The following is a 23,463-nucleotide window of genomic DNA, read 5'->3' as shown; positions in this document are numbered from 1 at the left end:
TTACCTTTTAGAGTTATTAAAAATTTAGAAGTTCATTTATTTTCATTTATTCCATTTTAAATGTTCTTCATTATACTTTAAAGATCCAAGATTTTTATTATCATATCCCTTCTGCCTGAAGAACTTCTTTAACATTGTTTGTAGATTAGTTCTGCAGGCAATGGATTACTCAGTTTTTGTTTGCTTCTTAGAGTCTTTAATTCTCATTTACTGTTGAGGATGATTTCTACTATTATTTATATTTGAGTTGACAATATTTTTCTTTCAGTTGTTTAAAAATATCATCCATTTTGTTCTTACTTGCATTTTTTCTTGAGAAAAATCTACTGTAATTCTTATCCTTTTTGCTCTGTAGGTAACACGCAATTTTCTCTGGCTTAAGATTTTCCTTTGTCTTTGGTGTCAGCAATTTGAATATAATATATCTAAGGAGTGTGTGAGTATGTGTCTGTGTGCTGACACACTTTGTTTTGGTATGAATTATGAATGATGTTTTCAGAGGTACTTGGATCTATGGACAATCATTTGATTTATTATCATTCTTTTTTCTTATGTAAATAATTAATGACATTTTTCTTAAATTTTCATTTGTACTACATTCCACATATTTTGATATGGGATATTTTAATACCCAGTTGCATTATTAAAATACCATTATTATTGATTTGACTCAAGTGTGAAAAGTAATAGTTTTCTTAAAATTTCAAAATGAATGAATATCTATTTTTATTATCAGCATTTAAATTAACATTGTATAGGACATATGATATCAATTATTTAAATTTTGTTATAAAATTTGAAAATTTGCAGTGAAAAAATAAATGTGAATATATTTTTGACATACATGGAGGAAATAATTTCTTAAACTAGACCCAGAAGTACCACCTCTAAAAACTTTTGTTAATTTTGGATAAAAAATTTTAAATTAAAATTTCTGTTAATATATTTACAACACACATAACAGACAAAAGGTATAATATGAAGAATAGCATCTATACACACATACACATATGTACACATACACACACACACACACACGCACATTTTGAAATCAATTTACAAAGACAACCCAATAGAAATATGGACAAATTCAAACCAAAATTAAACCATACTTTTCAAGCATTTGATTAAAACACATTAGAGTTCTGATGATACCAAATGTTGCAGATGTATATCAATAGCTGTTCTCATAATTCACTGGTTGGGATATAAATTAGTACAACCAAATTTGAAAAATACCTTAGTATAATTTTTTATTGATGATAATCTCAATCTCAACCTCTCTTTCTCTCTCTTCTCCTCTTTCTTATTTGTCCTTCTATATGGAGAGGAGCACTGGGATCAGGGGTGCATATAGGTAAATTATTTTCAGTATTCTACTTATATTGGCAGTTGTATTCACAGATATTTATGTATTTTTAAACATAGTGTGTAATGAATCAAAATTCTATCTAATCCATTTCTACTATTTTTCTGTTCTTTACATTGAACCAAGGAGAAATTTCTAATGTTTTCTAAACTCCGTTTTAACAAAGGAAAAATAGGTCTTAAGTTCAAAGCTTTGGCAGACAGCAATATCTAAGGAGAAGTTAATAACATAATTTTTCCACTATGCTTTTTTAGAATTAGCTTTTATACACTGTAAGTGACATTGTATTTTTAACCATAGTGATAACTGTTACCTTTTAAGCTAAAATGGTACATAGAATAGTGAGTTGATATAAGAAAATAAATTAAAGCAAAGCTGGTATGATGTGTGAACAATTGTGGAAGTGCTAGGCATATGACTCATAGTTGGGAACAAAGAAATCAAGAGTAGGTTTAAAGCAGATTCCCATACCAAAACATAGACAGTACTAAATTGTACCAGATTTCAGGAAAATAAGAGTGCTTTACTAACCACAAAGGTAGGAAAAAAAGAATTTTTAATGAGGATATTTGGGTGGAATATTCATTAATTTTGCTTAGATACTTAGATCAGTAATATAAATTTTTGCAGTATTTAGACCTATAAGCCATATTTATTCTCTTACAGGTATGTATTCATTTCACATCATCATGTTCTTAACTATGTGTGTACTATTTTTATTAACTAATCTAGAAATTTGTTTTACAATAATTCTGGTGTGGGATTTATACCTATAAATATAGAATTAAATTTTTCAGTATTAATAATACAGCATGCATTTTCAGACTTATAATAGTTGTACTTTTTTTTTTTTGCGGTACGTGGGCCTCTCACTGTTGTGGCCTCTCCCTTTGTGGAGCACAGGCTCCGGACACGCAGGCTCAGCGGCCATGGCTCACGGGCCTAGCCACTCCACGGCATGTGGGATCTTCCTGGACCGGGGCATGAACCCGTGTCCCCTGCATCGGCAGGCGGACTCTCAACCACTGTACCACCAGGGAAGCCCTAGTTGTACTTTTCTTGACACAAGTCTTTAATTTGATAAGGGGATATGTAGTCCAATGCTACAAGCTACCTGGTTCACTATATTGCCCATTAGTGAAATTCAAATTTTCACTCTTTAGGGCAGACTCCTGTTGCATGCTGAGTGCAACTTGAATTAAAGGTTCCTTTGCCACAGCTGGGGTTTATATAACTTAAGTTGTATCTTAATTTTAAAATTCAATCTTTAGAAAATCCCAACCAAGTAAATTTGGATCTCCAGTGACAGAAGACTTTGGCATCTGTGAGTAGCAGAATTAGACTCATTTAGTTGTCTTATCTGTAATCATCAGTTTGAATTAAAAGCTAATACTACTGGTGGGGAGTTCATGAACAGAAGAAATTCATATATTACATAGACTCATCCTGAATAGAATCTGTTTCCTTTTCTCACCATTTTGATTTTTAGGGACCCCTAAATAGTTAGAGCTAAATGATACTGTGAGGAAGAGAATTTATTATTTTTACATGTACTTAATTACTGTGATAATGACCTATGACTTCTATTTATCCTCCTTATTGTATTCACTAAATCACAGATGTTTATAGTACATGAAGTAATATATTTAAGCAGCATAAACAATATTTATTTATCAAACTTTTGTTTGAGATTCATATACAGGATATATCAAATATAGGATATATCAAGTACATTATTTCATTAAGCAACTATAGTAAGAAAATCATTCCAAATTGGTACACATGTATCTTTAAGTTAATCAAAATAAATGTTATACTTGTAATCCAGGCGGACCAGTCAGTACAGTTCTATGTGGCATCTTTGCAAGTCTCCCCATTTCACTTGTGACTAAGCTCCTTACCTGAGTCTCCTGTCAGTCCTTCCAACACAGCAGACCATTTTTCATCTCACAACCTTCATGTTTTCTCTTCTACAATTGAAACAAAGGTTTCTCAAATATTTAATTATCTAAATCATTCTGTAATCTAAATGGTATTTTAACTTTTATTGTTTTACACAGCATTAAGGTATTGAGTTTATTTTTGTTCTCCATAATAACAGCCTCTATTGTTTTTAGTTATTTGTTATATTTTATGTTTATTTATCCTCAATAATAATATATGGTTCATGAAGACAGGAACTTGCCTGTTTTGTTCTCTGTTCTTGCTCTCTTGTTCAGGTCAGAGAGCCAAACCCAGAACAGGGTTAATTTTCAGTGATATTTGTTGAATGAATGACTATAACTTTTAATAGTATTTATATTTCTAATCACATTAAACCTCATGAGTTCTCACTGTTTTTTGAGAAAAAGTAATCTGACTTGATCTGATGTTGAACTTTATATCAGTCTACAGACCTTTGAAAATTTCCAAGTTTAACATTCTACTCTTATTTTCTTTTCTCCATTACATTTTGAACATTGTTTCTTAGGTCAAAAATTACTATTTCCCAAATCCTGGGTATTTTTGGAAATTGGTTTTATTTATATCTTCAAATGATAATCAATGGGGTATTGCTTGACCCTAAAATTGTCTGACATATTATTTTAAATATACAAAGGTAAATTATATCCTATTCAAAGACAAATTAAATTTACAACTTTTAAATATCTCACCTTATCCTGGATCTAAATGTCTAAATGTAGTCATGACACAAAGAGTGTATAATTTTCTGCCAGGTCCAATTATTTACCATGCTTTTGAGGTACTTTTTTGTTGTTTATTAGTTTTTCACTATCAGAAAATGTTTTTATAAGCTACTGTTCTCTTCTTGAGGAACTGAGTAATTGAGGTTGAAATTAGAAACATGTGGGTTCTTACTATGACATGTAATATGAAGGTTTTTTAAATCTATTTTAGGCCAAATTTCTGTCACAACTAAAGCAGATGGTGTTTTTCATTTTTGCACTAATAAATTAAATCTAAAGAAATGTTTTTATATGTAATAAAACTTAATACTGAGGAATACCCAAGATACATGCTATTTACATAATTGATTACACATCAAAATCTTAAAAGCCTAAATATTTTAAGAGCTTCAGTATGATTCATTAGGGCATTGGGCTACTTGTTTGGATTATTTTTGAAAAACAATTAGATTGCTCTGTGAGGATTATAATATTAATAAAATACTGTTTAATGAAGAATAATTTTAGGAAAAAGTATTAACTTTAGTAGTAGAAACACTCGCTGTATAGCTATTAGAGAAGCCCAATAATTGTTCTGAGAAATTTCTTCTTACTGAATGATACATCTCAATAGAAATAAGCCCTAAATAAATTTCCATTCAAGTAATAGCTTAATTCAAAACACAGCACTGAATTTTGCCATTTGTGACAATAGGCATGGACACAGAGGGTATTATGTTAAGTAAAATAAGTCAGAAAGAGAAAGACAAATACTGTATCATTTCACTTAGATGTGGAATCTAAAAAACAAAACAAATGAACTAAAACAAACTCACTGATACAGAGCACAAACAGGTGGTTGCCAGGGGTAATGGGGTGGGTTTGGGAGTGGAATGAATGAAATAGGTGAGAGAAATTACGAGGTACAAACTTCCAGTTAAAAAATAAATGAATCATGGGAATGACGTGTACATCATGGGGAATATAGTCAACAATACTGTAATACCTTTGTATGGTGACAGATGGTAACTAGACTTATGTTGGTAATCATTTTGTAATGTATAAAAATACTGAATCACTATGTTGTGCACCTGAAACTAACATAGTGGTGTGGGTCAATTATATTTTAAAAAGGAAGAAAATGTGTAGGAAAAAGAAATTACTTTTCATTTCTATTTTTTAATCTGATAAACTTAAATTTTAGCATAATTTTAGTGTTTTAAAATTTAAAATATATTAGTATAAAAGAGATGTAAAATGCAAAAATATTCAAAAAAGCAATAACTACATTGACCACATCAACAGGGTAAAGTGGGAAAGTCATATAATCATATCAATAGACACAGAGAAAGCATTTTACAAAACCCAACACCAATTCATGTTTAAAAAATAAAACAACTCTACAAATTGGAAATAAAGAATAACTTCCTCAACTTGATAGGGAACATCTACAAAATCCTACTTACTGGCTAATGTCATACTTAATGGTGAGAAACAAATCATTCCCCCTTAGAATGGGAAGTAGGCAAGGATGTCCCCTCCACCGCTTTTATTGAACATCATACTGGAAGTATAATGTAATAAGAAAATAAAACATATTAATTGAGATGGAATAAATGAAACTGTCTTTGTTTCCAGATTGCATGATTATATATGTAGAAAATTCCAAAGAACAATAAAAAAATTCCTGGAACTAATAAGGAAGTTTAGCAAGATCACAGGATGCAAAGTTAATGTACAAAATTTAATTGATTTCCTATATGCCAGCAATGAACAACTGACATTTTAAATTAAAGCCATATACATTAACACCTCCAAAATTAAATACTTAGGTATAACTCTAACATAAAATGTATTAGAACTGTATGAGGAAACCTAGAAACCTCTAATAAAAGAAATAAAAGATCTAAATGGAAAGATATTCCATATTCGTGGATAGGGACTCTCAATATTAAAAGGTCAATTTTTCTTGTTATAAAGATCCAACGCAATTCCAATCAAAATCCCAACAAGTTACTTTCTGGTTATTGAATAACTGATTTTGAAGTTTAAATGGAAAAGCAAAAATCTCAGAAAAGTCAAAACAAAATTGAAAAAGAACAAAGAGGACTGACAACTTCAAAACTTACTATAAAGCCATAGTAATCAAGACAGCATGGTACCGGCAAAAGAACAGACAGATACATCCTTGTAACAGGATTGAGTGCCTAGAAATAGACACACACAATACAGACCCACATGATAACTGACTTTAACAAAAGAACAAAAGGCATTTTGATATAGAAAGAATATTCTTTTCAACAAATGGTAATAGGACACCTGGTTATCCACATGCCAAAAAAAAAAAAAAAGGGTATCTCAACACAGACTTCACATCTTTCACTCAATAGGGATCATATACCTAAAAGTAAAACACAAAACTATAAAATTTCTAGAAGATAACATAAGAGAAAACCTAGGCGGCCTAGGGTTTTGTAATGACTTCTTTTTTCCCAAATAGGTTTATTTTTGGTAAAGTTGTAGATTCACAGTAAAATTGGATGTAAAATATAGAGAGATCCTACATAACCTCTGATTCCACACATGAACAGCCTCCACCACTGTCAACATCCTATATCAAATTGGTACATTTGTTACAATTAATGAACCTATATACACATCATCACTCAAAGTCCAAAGTTTACATTAAGGTTAACTCTTGGTGTTATACATTCTATGGATTTGGACAAATATATAATAATATGTATCCACTTTATAATAAGTATCATACAGAATAGTTTCATTGCCCTAAACGTCTCTGTGCTCTGTCCATTCAACTCTCCCTTCACCCAACCCCCTGTAACCACTGATCTTCTTACTGGTCTATTTTTTTTTTCAGAATGTCATAGAGTTGGAATCATACACTATGTAGTCTTTTAAGATTGACATCTTTCACTTACTAATATGCATTTAAGGTTCTTCCATGTCTTTTCATGATTTAATAGCTCATTTCCATGTTAGCACTGAATAATATTCTATTTTATAGATGTACTACAGTTTATTTATACATTAACCTACTGAAAGGTATCTTGGTTGCTTCCACATTTTTGCAATTATGAATAAAGCCACTTAAACATTCAAATGCAGGTTTTAAAAGCTCATTTGGGTAAATACCAAGGGGAGTGACAGCTGGCTCATTATAGTAAGAGTATGTTTAGTTTTGTAAGAAACAGCCAGTCTTCCAAAGTGGCTGTACCATTTTGCACTCCCCCAGCAATGAATGAGAGTTCCTGTTGCTCCACATCTTCACCAGCATTTGCTGTTGTCAGTGTTTTTGATTTTTACCAATCTAATAGTTGTGCAATGATATCTCATTGTTGTTTTAATTTGGATTCCCTAATGATGGTGGTGAATTTTAGATACAACAACAAAAGCATGATCCATTAAAGAAAAAAGTTGATAAGTAGAACCTCCGTAAAAAACAAAACTTCTGCTCTGAGAAAGTCACTGTTGAAAAAATGAGAAAACTGGGGAAAATATTTGCAAAATATATATCTCACAAAGAACTTGTATCCAAAATATACAAAGAACTCTTAAAATTCAATAATAATAATATTAAAAATTTAAAAGTGGGCAAAAGATTAGAACAGACACCTCACCATAGAAGATGTATAGATGGTAAATAAGCATATGAAAAAATGCTCAACGTCATATGTATTGGAGAATTGCAAGTTAAAATGAGATAATACCACACTGAATAGTCAGATTCTTACACATACAGTCTTATATGTTACTCAGCAATCACGCTACTAGGTGTTTATACAAATTAGTTGAAAACTCATGCCCACACAAAATGTGCAGGTGATTGTTTATATCACACTAATGCACAACTTTTATTTTATGATAGATATTAAGGCAGAATTCCTTCACCTGTGGGAAAATTCAGTTTTTACTATTAAGGCCATCAACTGATTGGATAAGTCCCACACACATTATAGAGGGTAATCTACTTTACTCAGAGTAAAGTCAACTGACTGTACATGTTAATCACATCTACCTAATGCCTTCATAGCAACATCTAGACTAATGTTTGACCAAACAACTAGACACCATGGACTAGGCAAATTGACACATAAAATTAACCATTACAATAGGTGAGGAATGTACAGAAACTGTCTATAGTGTCTGGAATTTTTTTGTAAGTCTAAATCATTCCAGAATGTAAAGTGTTGTTTTTTCTTTTTTTCAAGGATAAACATAACATGTATCTTAGTATAAAAAAGCAAATTAAAACGGCTTATTATTGAATATCTGAATAACAAAAATTAATACATGGAATAATTATTTTGGGTATATTTGGAGGTAATTCAGTTTGTTTATTAGCCATTTTTCTCTGATACAAAGCTGTTTTTTTCTTAGAAGAAGATACTTTTAAAAATACAGTTTTTTATTTTTATTATTTTCAAAAAATTGGTGCAATTCTTCAAAGGTAAATTTAATAACTAATTAATTTGAAATTGTAGGCATTTTCAGTTGACTCTTCTCTGTTAACCATGTTATCACATTTTAAACCTACAGGACACTACTACATGCAAATTATTTTAAGTTTCTTTTTCTTCCATTTCTTGAGATAGAAATATTCATGGGGATATGATGTAAAATTTCTTTTTTTGGTGGCTTTATTTCCACTTTCCAAAGATTTCTCTCATATTCCCTCCTTCATTTCCAGATGTCTTCTTTTATTTTCACCTTAGTTCCCTGCCCTTCACTTTCCACCCACCAAAGAAGCAAAGGATAAAAGGAGATTAAATTCAACAAAAAGATATTCTGTTATTTTATTTTTCTAACCCTCAAACTGTACTTAAAAAATCTTTTACTCGTGTTATATCCTTGTTTCCTCACCTAACAGGTGACACCTGTTAGGTGTCACCTCCAACTGACACCTAACAGATCAAATACAAAAAGGAAAGCTAACTGAATGGCCTATTTTTGGACACAACTTTTTATTGTTAATATTAAGAACAATGAACAAAGATTTGTTTTAATAGCTTAGAATTAAGATTTTCCAAAGACTTTGCAAAAAATAATAAAAATATGAGTTAAATTTAATCTCCGAATTAGAATGTATAGTGAATTCTAGCAGCAGTGTTTTTTGACAAATTCTTTTTACTTGAAAATGAAACAATTAAGAAAAAATGTTCACATAAGTCGATTATATTTCGGTCTTGGTCTATTGATCTACATTGAGCAACCCAGTCTTTATACAAATTACAGTGTCTTAAATAAAATAGAGTACCATCTTACATAAGATTTAAAATCATTATAATGCTAATCTCATAGTTATGGGATTGAAAATGTAAATATTCTTAAAATTCAAATCAATTTATTAGAGAGGTAATATTTTTTCAGAGATTTAAGCAGATTTCCAGTGTTTTTGTCTCTAAAAGTAAGGTGATTTGGATGAGTCTTAGATATTTCAGAATATACAAAACTCATTCTTCATGTTTTAAGATGAAGTGCAATGTGAAAAGGTAAGGAGACTAAAAGATAGGGCAAACCTAGGTGAATATGTATAAAACTTACAGTTTACACATACATAATAGCACTATTGCTTTGTTATATGTTACTAATTATTGGAATTTTCATTAAGTACATGTAATGTGAATGATACTACTAGGTGCTGAAATTAATTTATTCTAGAATAAAAAAATTTTAAACTAACACTTATGGCTAATCTCAATAAAGAAAAGGCATTTATATTCACCCCCTTAGGGAAGATGTTAGGAAAGCAACTCCAGAGGTGTATAATATGGAAATTTATGCAGATGTATTGAATATGTGAAGAGCACACTACTAATTTTAGGCAATGAAAAGACAGGTAAAAGTTACAATTCTCAATGATTTGTGCACTGGGAATTGTACACCTTCCTGATTACATTAATTGAAGACTAGATGAGGTAGCAATTGTGAAGATGTCACTATGAATGCTGCACAGATATGCACAGCTGTCAGCAGCAGGTATGCCACTTTTGTGTTCAAATTCTATATTATATGCATGTGACAGCTTCAGAAATGAGGTACTAGTGTGAGGTGGACAAGTAATAAAAACTACTCTTGTCCTAGAGAACTTAAATGGGTTCCAATACCTAGAAGAAGCCCATAGAAAATAATTTTACTTGTGCAACATGGAATTACAGTAAAGAAGAATTTGCCAGATTAGAAAAGGAAGAGATTAATTCTCATATTTAAAAAGAAATCCTAAACCAGACGGTTGGTATTTAAAAGTCATATCATACTTACACTTCATTATATTGATAAGAATAATGGGTAATATGGTAGCTTGGGACATTTAAAACAGCTGAGAATTTTGTGAGAAACTTTAATTTAAAAACTAGTAGTACTTACTAGCAGTAAAAATTAGCACCCTTTTGAGGGCTTGAAATCGTTCAATGACACATATTCTCTTTGTGCTTCTGTTATTCCCTAATATCTCTTAGAAGATCAGTAGGGAAAGTTATTTTTAATGTTACAGTTTGATACTATTCTTATCTTTAGATCTAATTCTTGAGTGACTTTTAAATATCAATTTTCAATGATTATAGCAAAACTTGACATTTAAATGTTAGCATTTTGTTACCAAGAAATAACATTAAATGACAAAGAAAACTTGGGAACACAGTTGTGAAATATTTCTGACCTTGTTACAAAATTTTTATTATTTGAACTTATGACTTTTATCAAGTTTTAATGATAACATGAGAATTCTATGACTATATAAGGACTATAAAGTAACTTTCTTGTAAGAAAAAATTATAGCATTTTTATTCACTCAATAAAGTATATACTTTAATATATTTTTTCCAAAGATTACAGTGGACTTCTATTAATTAATTTGTATTATCTTTTCCAGTTTTTATTGTGCAGGCTATTTCACATTTGTAAGATATTGTGGAGTTTTAGTGATGTCATCTGTGGGTAAGGATGAAAAGGAAATTCCCTGGCCAATATTACCCTCAAATCTCAAGTTTACTATTTATTGTTTATATCAGTTATTTAAAAAATATCACGAGTTCTAAGCAAGGAAACATACTGAACATAGAACAAATAATTCTATACAAATCCAATATAGGATTTATGACCTGCATTACAGCAGGATTGCATAGAGTATTTAGATAGTCTTATGAAAATTATCCATATGATGACAACAAATACTTTTTGATCTCTACTCTTTTAAACTTTAAAAGACTGAATAGACAGTGAAACAAAAATATTACATCATTGGTTTGTCTGATTCAGCTGTTCATGCTATTTGAATGTGATAGGTAGATAATTATACATAGATATCAACAGATAGATAGATAGATAGACTGACAAACTTTCAATGAATAAATATCAATATGTAAGTTGCAAGAATAAATGGATTTATATATGGTTTCATTCAAGGACATCAAACATATACACTCACATTATAATTTCTTTAGAAAGTATTCATATTTCAGATCTTTTTACATTATTAATATATGATGTTAACTTACACTATTGTAAATATAAGCTAACTGTTAGGTTTGAATACTTATGGAATTTGGGGATTGGTATCTCAATTTAGTGTGTTTTGAAGGGGAAATAGTTGTTAGACAATTTTTTTCCTAAATCACAGACACTTGACAAACTTTTTTTAGGAAACATTTTAAGGTGCTGTCCAAAGACAAGACAAGTTAAAATCACCAGCTCAAGAGAGATAAAAATTGTGAGTTCATAAAAGCACAGAAGAAAATGATGAGTCATCGAATGGTCCTATATCAAGGTTCTCTGTTTACTTTTTCTTTTTTGTATTTTTCATTGATTTGCTTTGTTTTATGGAAACTCTAATATTGCTATCTAGATAAGAATGATAAAAAAGAGTTCAACATCCCAAAATATAGCATCTAGAGGAAATCCTCATTGGAAAATGAACTTTCAGTGGTTTGTAAAATCTTGAACTAAATATTCCAGTATTTTTCTACAAAATTTAAAGAAAAACTTTTTAAAAATAAAGCTCTCTTAACATTAGGATCACTTAGGGAGGCTGTTTGTCAGGAGATCTCAAAAACTGAAATTCATTGTTTTATTGAGTTACCATAACTTTGATTTTTGTTGTTCCAGCTTGCATACTCAGAAGCCTGACATTGTTAAGAACTGTTGGCATAGATTAACATAACTAAAATTCATGAAGTTGCTTAATTACTAGACTTATTATTATAAATGTAACCAAAATCGATCAGTATATTCTTCTCACCATAGGCAGTTCAATCACTTCCCATAGCTGATTACATGAAAAGACAGTTCCTACTCCTAAAGTTTTAAGTGGGCATAGGATAAAAGTAAATAAAACTAAGTAGATCAATATATGTCTGATGGTATCCATACAATGATACTCTTTGGTTTTGGAATATTGGACTAGCATAATTAAAAACTATTGGCAAAGACTTCCTATCCCCTGATTAAGGCTTGGATGGATACTGTTTCTGTGGGTGAAGCTACTTTTGAAATTACCATTTATATCTGATTAGAACACTATGTCTCTAGCTATGCAAATACATTCAATCAGCCTATCATCAAATACAGCAAATTGCACCTTTATGGTGGCCTTCCAGTTCTCCTTACTCGAAACTTTTGGGAAGTTTTCATTGCAACATCCAAGTACTGATAATGCTCACATATTTATGCAAATGTATTCATGTATCCCATATAGTTCCTTGAACATAGATATACCACTTTCCTTAATCTAGCTATGCAAAAAACAAAGGTAATAGGGATATTGGAACACTTAATGAAGAATTTCTCCCTCAAATAGAAATTTTCAGGCTGATAAAGTCTTGATAACTGTTTACAAAGTAGAATATTAGGTCTGCACTATAGTTTTGCTACTTTAAAGGCAGAAAAACTGCATTTTCACAAGATAATCTTATTTATTTACAGTTCATCAGTACTAATCTTTTGGTTAGTGACTTCTACTATATATTCATAAGTAATGTGTGTAATCTCAGGATCCTCTGTTTAAATAATATTGGATTTAAACTGACATATTGCAAAAATACATATTTAAAGAATTCTGATATTTCCTCAGTAAATAATAAAGACAATTTAATTTATACCCCCAAACAATACTTCTGCTTCCTCTTCTACAATTCTCTGGCAGTTATTTTCTGCTTCAGGATCTTTTTTAAAATCTTAACCCCCCACAACAGAACACACTTCTTCCTTACCCACTTTTTTCACTGGCATTTATCACCATAAAATTAGAACCATCCAACAAGGAAACATTCTATTCCCTTACATCACTTTCTCCAACCTGTTCATTTCTAAGAGATACAGTTAACCAAGAGGTGGCACATCTCCCCACTAGGGCACCTGCTGGACACTGGTGCGGACCCCAACGACCAAGGAGATGGGAAGAACCCCCAAGCAAATCAGTAGGACGTGGGGATACTGAGGGGATGTGGGCCCAGCATTTCCACGCCTAATTGGCCAAGGAAGTCTACCCGGCTCTCAGACTGGGTCCTACACCTTCAGAGGTCGCCTCCAGGCTGGGTTGGTCCTGGGGACGTAGGAGGGAAGCTGGGAGAGAACAGGAGAGGCAGGTGAGAGGGCACCTCAAGGACTGGAGGAGCAGGAGAGGAGTGGAGGGCATTTGCTCCACCCACTTGAACCCAGGAAGTCTGCTGGGTTCCCAGGTGGGGTCCCCCACCCTCTCAGACCAGAGGCACGCCTGGGCCCCTTCTGTTCTGTTGAGCCTAAGCCCCACCCCCCCACCCCCTCCACAGTATTTTCCAGCCCTGTGGGTCCTAAGCATAGAGCCTAAGCCCCACCTCCCCACCCCCTCCACAGTATTTTCCAGCCCTGTGGGTCCTAAGCATATAAGCATAGGCATAGGGTCCTAAGCATAGGCCCTGCCCACCACCAAACTTCGCCCCTGCTTAGGCCCTGCCCTCCACAGGCAAGGCTTTTTCCACCTTTTTTTTTTCTCCTCTTTTTTTTTACTATTATGGTCCTGTTTATGTTCCAGTTGTTGTTTCATCTATATTTTATGTTATATTTTTTCTAACATATCTGTTAGTTTGCTAGTATAATTTTATTTTTTACTTTCTTATTGTTCTCCTTTTTTCTTTTTTTTTTTCCTCCTCATCTTTTTTATTATTGTGGTTCTGTTTTACCTTCCGATTGCTGTTTCATCTATATTTTTATTTTTGTATTTTTTCTAACATAGCTGGTAGTTTCCAAGTCTAATTTTATTTTTTACTTTGTTATTGTTCTCCTTTCTTCTTTTTTTTTTCTTGACGCTCTACATGGCTTGTGGGATCTTGATTCATGAGCTGGGGGTCAGGCCGAGGCTCCTGTGGTGGGAGCTCCAAGTCCAAACCACTGGACTAACAGAGAACCTCAGAACCCAGGGAATATTCATCAGAATGAGTTCACATGGAGTTCCTCATCTCACCACCAAGACCCAGCTCAACCCAACAGCCTACAAACTCCAGTGTTGGAAGGCTCAGGCCAAACAACCAGTAAGACAGGAAAACAATCCCACTCATAAAAAAAAAAGAGATGGCAAAAAAATGTCACAGATGAAGGAGCAAGGTAAACACCTACAAGACCAAATAAATGAAGAGGAAATAGGCAATCTACCTAAAAAAGAATTCAGAATAATGATAATAAAGATGATCCAGAATCTCAGAAATAGAATGGACACACAGATTGAGAAAATACAAGAAATGTTTAACAAAGATCTAGAAGAAATAAAGAACAAACAAACAGAAATTAACAACAGAATAACTGAAATGAAAAATACACTGGAAGGAATCAATAACAGAATGACTGAGGCAAAAGAACGAATAAGTGATCTGGAAGACAAAATGGTGGAAATAACTGCTGAGGAGCAGGATAAAGAAAAAAGAATGAAAAGAACTGAAGAGAATCTCAGAGACCTCTTCTGACAACACTAAACATACCAACATTTGAATTATAGGGGTCCCAGAAGAAGAGAAAAAGAAAGGGTCTGAGAAAATATTTGAAGAGATTATAGTGGAAGACTTCCCTAACATGGGAAGGAAATAGTCACCAAAGTCCAGGAAGCACAGAGAGTCCCATACAGAATAAACCCTAGGAAAAACACACCAAGACACGTATTAATCAAACTAACAAAAATTAAACTCAAAGAAAATATATTAAAAGCAGCAAGGGAAAAACAAAAAATAGCATATAAAGGAATCCCCATAAGGTTATCAGCTGATTTTTCAGGGGAAACTCTGCAGGCCAGAAGGGAGTGGCAGGATATACTTAAAGAGATGAAAGAGTAAAACCTACAACCAAGATTACTTTACCCAGCAAGGATCTCATTGAGATTGGATGGAGAAGTCAAAAGCTTTTCAGACAAGCAAAAGCTAAGAGAATTCAGCACCACCAAACCAGCTTTACAACAAATGGTAAAGAAACTTCTCTAGGCGGGAATCACAAGAGAAGAAAAAGACCCACAAAACCAAACCCAGAAGAACTAAGAAAATGGTAATGGAACATACATGTTGATAATAACCTTGAATGTAAATGAATTAAATGCCCCAACCAAGAGACACAGACTGGCTGAATGGATACAGAAACAAGACCCATATACATGCTGTCTACAAGAGGCCCATTTCACACCTAGGGACACATAGAGACTGAAAGTGAAGAGATGGAAAAAGATATTCCATGCAAATGGAAACCAAAAGAAAGCTGGAGTAGCAATACTCAAATCAGATAAAATAAACTTTAAAATAAAGACTGTTACAAGAGATAAGGAAGGACACTACATAATGATCAAGGGATCAATCCAAGAAGAAGATATAACAATTATAAATATTTATGCACCCAACATAGGAGCACCTCAATACATAAGGCAAATTCTAACAAGCATGAAAGGGGAAATCGACAGTAACAAAATAATAGTGGGGACTTTAACACCCCACATACATAAATGGACAGGTCATCCAAACAGGAAATAAATACAGAAACACAAGCTTTAAATGACGCAATAGACTACAGAGATTTAATTGATATTTATTGAACATTCCACCCGAAAGTGGAGGAATACACTTTCTTCTTAAGTGCACATGGAACATTCTCCAGTACAGATCACATCTTGGGTCATAAATAAAGCCTTGGAAAATTTAATATTGTAATCATATCAAGCATCTTTTCTGACCACAACGCAATGAGATTGGAAATCAATTACAGGAAAAAAATTGTAAGAACCACAAATACATGGAGTCTAAACAGTGTGCTACTAAATAACCAAGAGATCACTGAAGAAATCAAAGAAGAAATTAAAAAATTCATAGAAACAAGTGACAATGAAAACACATTTACCCAAAACCCAAAACACGTTTGCCCAAAACAGCAAAAGCAGTTCTAAGAGGGAAGTTTATAGCTATTTAATCTCGCCTCAAGAAACAAGAAAAATCTCAAATAAACAATCTAATCCTACACCTAAAGCAACTGGAGAAAGAAAAACAAAGAAAACCTAAAGTCAGTTGAAAGAAAGAAACCATAAAGATCAGAGCCGAAATAAATGAAATAGAAATGAAGAAAATAGCAAAGATCAATAAAACTAAAAGCTGGTTCTTTTAGAAGATAAACAGAAGTGATAAAACCTTAGTCAGACTCACCAAGAAAAAAAGAGTGGACACAAATCAATAAAATTAGAAATGAAAACAGAGAAATTGCAACTGACACCATAGAAATACAAAGGATTAAGAGAGACTACTACAAACAACTATATGCCAATAAAATGGACTACCACAAAGAAATGGGCAAATTCTTGGAAAGGTCCAATTTTCCAAGACTGAACCAGGAAGAATTAGAATATATAAACAGACCTATCACAAGTAATGAAATTGAAACCGTAATTTAAAATATTCCAACAAACAAAAGTCCAAGAACAGATGGCTTCACAGGCAAATTGTATCAAACATTTAGAGAAGAGCTAACACTGATCCTTCTCAAATTCTTCCAAAAAATTGCAGAGGGAGGAAAACTCCCAAATTCATTCTATGAAGCCACCATCACCCTGATACCAAACCAGAAAAAGATACCACAAGAAAAGAAAATTGTAGACCAATATCACTGATGAACATAGATGCAAAAATCCTGAACAAAATACTAGCAAACAGAATCCAACAGCACATTAGAAGGATCATACATCATGATCAAGTGGGTTTTATCCCAGGGATGTAAGAATTCTTCAATATACACAAATCAATCAATGTTAAACACCATATTAACAAATTAAGGAATAAAAACTATATAATCATCTCAATAGATGCAGAAAAAGCTTTTGACAAAATTCAACACCCATTTATGATAATAACTCTCCAGAAAATGGGCACAGAGGGAACCTACCTCAACATAATAAAGGCTATATATGACAAACCCACAGCAAACATCATACTCAATGGTGCAAAACTGAAAGCATTTCCACTAAGATCAGGAACAAGAAAAGGATGTCCACTCTTGACACTCTTATTCAACATAGTTGTGGAAGCCCTAGCCACAGCAGTCAGAGAAGAAAAAGAAACAAAAGGAATCCAAATCAGAAAGGAAGAAGTAAAGCTGTCACTGTTTGCAGATGGCATGATACTATACATAGAAAATCCTAAAGATGCCACCAGAAAACTACTAGAACTAATCAATGAATTTGGTAAGTTTGCAGGATACAAAATTAATGCACAGAAATCTCTGGCATTCCTATACATTAAAAACGAAAAATCAGAAAGAAAATTTAAGGAAACAATCCCATTTACCATCACAACAAAAAGAATAAAATACCTTGGGATAAACTTATCTAAGGAGGTGAAGGACTTAGAAAACTATAAAACACGGATGAAAGAAATTAAAGATGATACAAACAGATGGAGAGATATACCATGTTCTTGGATTGGAAGAATCAATATTGTGAAAATGACTATACTACCCAAAGCAATCTACAGATTCAATGCAATCCCTATCAAACTACCAATGGCATTCTTTACAGAATTAGGACAAAAAATTTTACAATTCGTATGGAAATACAAAAGACCCTGAATAGTCAAAGCAATCTTTAGAAAGAAAAACGGAGCTGGAGGCATTAGGCTCCCTGACTTCAAACTATACTACAAAGTTACAGTGATCAATACAGTATGGTACTGGCACAAAAAGAGAAATATAGTTCAATGGTAACGGATAGGAAGCCCAGAGATGTGCTTGAATGAATATATGGGAAACTAATTTATGACAAATGAGGCAAGAACATACAATGGAGAAAAGACAACTCTTCAGTAAGTGTGCTGGGAAAACTGGTCAGCTACCTGTAAAAGAATCAGGTTAGAACATTACCTAACACCATACACAAAAATAAAAGATTAAAGACCTAAGATTAAAGACCTAAGTGTAAGGCCAGACACTGTAAAATTCTTAGAGGACAACATAGGAAAACCACTCTTTGACATAAACCACTGCAAGATTCTTTTTGACCCACTTCCTACAGTAATGGAAATAAAAACAAAATAAACAAATGGACCTAATTAAACTTAAAAGCTTTTGCACAGCAAAGGAAACCATAATCAAGACGAAAAGACAACCCTCAGAATGGGAGAAAATATTTGCAAATGAAACAACTGACAATGGATTAATCTTCAAAATCTACAAACAGCTCATGGAGCTCAATATCAAAAAAAACAAACAATTCAATTAAAAAATGGGCAGAAGACCTAAATAGATATTTCACCAAAGAAGACATACTGATGGCCAGGAGGCACATGAAAAGATGTTCAACACTACTAATTATTAGAGAAATGCAAATCAAAACTACAATGAGGTATCACCTCACACTGGTCAGAATGGCCATTATCAAAAAATCTAGAAACAATAAATGCTGGAAAGGGTGTGGTGAAAAAGGTACCCTCCTGCACTGTTGGTGGGAATGTAAATTGATACAACCACTATGGAGAACAGTATGCAGTATTTACTCCTAAAAAACTAAAAATAGAACTACCATATGACTCAGCAATCCCACTACTGGGCATATACTCTGAGAAAACCATAATTCAAAAAGAGACATGTACCACAATGTTCATTGCAGCATTATTTACAATAACCAGGATATGGAACCAACCTAAATGCCCATCAACAGATGAATGGCTAAAGAAGACGTGGCACATATATACAATGGAATATTACTCAGCCATAAGAAGAAACGAAATTGAGTTATTTGTAGTGAGGTGGATGGACCTAGAGTCTGCTATACAGAGTCATGTAAGTCAGAAAGAGAAAATCAAATACTGTATTCTAACACACATATATGGAATCTAAAAAAAAAAAAAAGGTACTGATTAACCTAGTGGCAGGGCAGGAATGAAGACGTAGACATAGAGAATGGACGTGAGGACACAGGGGGAGGGGAAGGGGAAGCTGGGGCAAAGTGAGAGTAGCATTGACATACATACACTACTGAATGTAAAATAGTTAGCTAGTAGGTAGCAGCAGCACAGCACAGGGAAATTAGCTTGGTACTTTGTGATGACCTAGAGACGAGGGATAGGGAGGTTGGGAGGAAGGCTCAAAAGGGAGGGGATATGGGGACATGTGTATGCATATGGCTGATTCGCTTTGTTGTGCCACAGAAACTAACACAGTATTGTGAAGCAATTATACTCCAATAAGGATCTATTAAAAAATTAATTAATTAATTAATTTACTAAAAAGTTAACCAAGAGGCAGTTGGTTCTCAAGAGTTACTGGAAATTATAAATATTAAAAATTCTTCTGCCAAATTGCTTTGAGTAACTAGAGTAATCTTTTTTTTCTTGTTCTTCCAGAATTGAAAATCCTAATTCTGCCAAGTAAATATTTACCCCTAAGTAAACAAATATGTATTTCCAAATCTAAACACTTCTGTGAAAATATCATAAAATAAAATTTTAATTGCAAAGTAAATTTTTGACTTAGGGGACATACCTGAAAAGTAGACATGACCATAGAGTAAAGCATTGGATTTTGAATATTGCTTCCCAAATTATGCAAAGATTACTGAAAAAAATAGAATAATTTCCAGGATAATCAACTTTATATCTAAGATACTAAATGATGCTATGCTCTTTTGTCACTTGGATTTATCAAAATAAGAGTTTTAATTTAACATTTTAGTCTGTAAACACAGATTAATGCTGTTGTTTTTTTTTTTTGTGCACTATAGTGATTCACAATTTTTAAAGGTTATACTCCATTTATAGTTATTATAAAATATTAGCTATATTCTCCATGTTGTACAATATACCCTTTTAGCTTATTTTATACCTGATATTGTGTACCTTTTGATCCCCTACCCTTATCTTGCTCCTCTCCCCTTTCCTCTCCCCACTGGCAACCACAAGTTTTTCTTTTTTAGAATTTCATTTATTTATTTATACAGCAGGTTCTTATTAGTTTTAACTTATACTGCAGGTACTGAAATTCATTTAGTCATCATCTATTATGAAAAGCAGGGTAATGTTTTGGGGTCAAAGTAAAAGATAGGGAAAATTGACACTTTATAGAAAAAAAAATACTAGGACCAAAGAAAGGTATACAAAACAGATCAGTAAATAGTTTTTATTCAGCATTAATTTTATGTGACTGTCAATTAAATTGAATGATTTTTAAAAAACAATAAAACATGGAATTTAAAAAAGGATTTTAAGTCTAGTATTGAGTCAAGCTTGCTACTCTTAAAATAATTGAGAGCAAAGAACAGTATTTAAGATATAAATGACACTATATAGACCAGTTTTAAAATACATAGCTTTTGTTGTAGCATTTTTTCATATTTGGATTGGGAAGTAAAAATAAAATCACTTTTCACTGAAATATAGAGTATTTTACATGATTTCAAAATTATATACATGGTTACTTTAGGATATATCAGAATTTTAAAATAGCAATTATATGCCATCTAATTCTACTTGCTAGACTGTTTTTATTAATACTTTTATATAAATCCTTCCTAATAGCAACTTTAAAATGCCAAATGTTTATTATCAAGTTTCTTTGGTCAGTTTTGACATTATTATTTCATTCTTTATCTCTTACTATAGCATAATTTTATATATTTTATATTTTGGACATATGGATCGGCAAAACTATATTTTGATGAGGCAGAGGAATAGCACTACTTCTTTATCATCCATGAGAGCTCACGTTTCCTTTATGTAATTATCTTTCCCCATACTGCACCTCCAAAATGCGCTTTATCTACTCTTCAAGTGACTCCTATGGGTTTTGAAATGGTGAGTGTAAAAGATCCTTATCAGTAGGATCAGTACTAAAGGTCATGTCTTAATAGCTGCTAGGTAGATAGAATAAGAAATCTAGAATATCAAATAACTTTGGTTTCTACTATCCTGGGAGTTATAAGAAGCAAGAGTTATGAGTCATGCAACGTGTAAGATTATATACATATCTGAGATAAGAAAAGCAAATGAAAAAGATTTGGAAAGGAGCATGGAAGATGATTGATTCTTTTTTTTACACTGATTTTGAGCAATTGTTGCAACTTCAAATGTGGATATCTAGTACTAGGTTACTGGATATATAAATTTGGTGATATCACTTTGGGAGTGAGAAGCCCATAGATACCACTTCAAACAAAGGTTTGAATTAAGTTAAATAAAATATCTGTTTAGAATGAAAATAGCATGATGCCAAGGAGATAGGGTGAAAACCAATGTAACTGGATGATTGAAAGAAGATAATTTGAGAAGTGAAAGGTAAAAAGAGAAAAGTAGAAGATAGAGGAGAAAAAATTTCAAAAAAGGAGGATCAATAATAACAAATATCAAAGAAAGGTTAAAGTGAGAAGAAAAATAAAAATTTACATTAATTTTGTTCTTTTTTAATGGCTGACTATTCAGAGTAGTTTTGGTGAAACTGTGAGGGTACAAACTAAATGGCAATGAAATGAGGGATAAGAAATGACTTTCAAGAAGCTCAACTGTTAAGAATGACAGAGATGACAGGACAGTGACTAGTGAATAATTAGAGGTTAACAAGCCCCCCAAAATAATAGTAACCAAGAAAATATTAAAACGTATGAAGTTTGCAAAGGGAAATTTGCAGATTAAAAAAAAGCAGAGTTGAGTGACGAAATCAAGGTCACTGTAAAGATGGCTTTCAGTAAGAGTAGGGATGACTGATCATGTACTAGGAAAAGAGAAAAAAATCATATTTTAGGGAACAGATAGGGTTAAATCATTTATTCCTTTATATTTTCTAATCCTCAGTACCTTGGAATATGACCTTATTTGGAACAGGGTCTTTACAGAGGAAATCAAGTTAAAGTGAGCTCATTAGGGTGGTCTTTAATCCAATACGACTGGTGTCCTTATAAAAGGAGGAAATCTGGACACAGAGACATATGCATAGAGGGAAGATGATGTAAAGAGACAAAGGGAGAAGATGGCCATCTACAGGCCAAGGAGAGAGCCCTGGAATGATGCTGCCCTCAATCCTCAGGAGGAACCAACCCTGTCGATTTTGGACTTCTCTCCTCCAGAACTGTGAGAAAAGGATTTTCTACTGTTGAAGTTTCTGGTACTTTGTTAAGGCAGTACTAGCAAACTAATACAGAGAAATAATAATACATAGGTAAAAAACAATAAATTAAAAGATTCTGTTTAAGTAACTTATGAAAATATCCAACGTTTTTCCTTCCCCCCCCCCAAAAAAATGGCTAAATTTTTTCCTAGGTATGTGGACAATTGCTTCAAATATTTCATTTTATTTATTTTTTATCCATTTTATGAATATACAACATAATGAATATGTTTTCACTTGAATTTTTACAATGGCAGGGAGCTTAATATGATGTAATCTGAGCTAGACAGAAAAGATTCTGGGTAATAGTCCTAGTTCTACCACTCAACATCTTAAAAATAATAGTGAACGATAAACAAATAAATAAAATTATTTTTCCTCAATACTTAATTGGATATAATTATACCCACCTATCCACTTCATCTGATTGTCATAACAATAATACAAAAATTTTTCAAAACTGTAAAATACAAAGCTGTAACAAATATTAACAATTAACATTTTTAAAAGCATTTTACTAATATAAAACAGAAAAATATAATTTGGCATATTAACAAAAATATAGACTATTAGTGATGTCTGCAACCATTTAAAGTACAATCTAAAAAGGGATCTTTTAATTGGCAAAGTTTTATTTTCATATTAATTTAATTGAAATGGCTATAAACAGGAAGTAAAAGTTATTTAAATTCTATACACTCTTAAAGCAGGGAGCATCTGTCAGCATAATAGACGCCTTAGCCTCCTGTTGGGCAAACCCAGCTAGTAGACATTTTAAAATTGACTGAGTTTGAGAAGAAGCAATTTTTCATACAAAGACTGGCAGCTAAGGAG

The 23,463-nt window shown here is 32.4% G+C and overlaps 1 long non-coding RNA gene across 1 annotated transcript in view; it reads right to left on the bottom strand.

Annotated features, from left to right (window-relative positions):
- Positions 1–23,463, bottom strand: part of LOC113630696 (uncharacterized) — a 310,684-nt gene that overhangs the window by 93,430 nt on the left and 193,791 nt on the right. The window contains exon 3 of the long non-coding RNA XR_003437063.1: positions 3,271–3,339. This is a non-coding gene — a long non-coding RNA (uncharacterized LOC113630696). The remainder of the gene's footprint in view (positions 1–3,270; positions 3,340–23,463) is intronic.

The sequence above is a fragment of the Aethalodelphis obliquidens genome, unplaced genomic scaffold (genome assembly GCF_003676395.1).
Source record: "Aethalodelphis obliquidens isolate GAN/ISIS:26980383/991018 unplaced genomic scaffold, ASM367639v1 scaffold2, whole genome shotgun sequence".
Taxonomy (NCBI): Eukaryota; Metazoa; Chordata; class Mammalia; order Artiodactyla; family Delphinidae; genus Aethalodelphis; species Aethalodelphis obliquidens.
The sequence above is the reverse complement of the archived record's forward strand: the minus strand, read 5'-3'. Positions and strand labels throughout refer to the sequence as shown.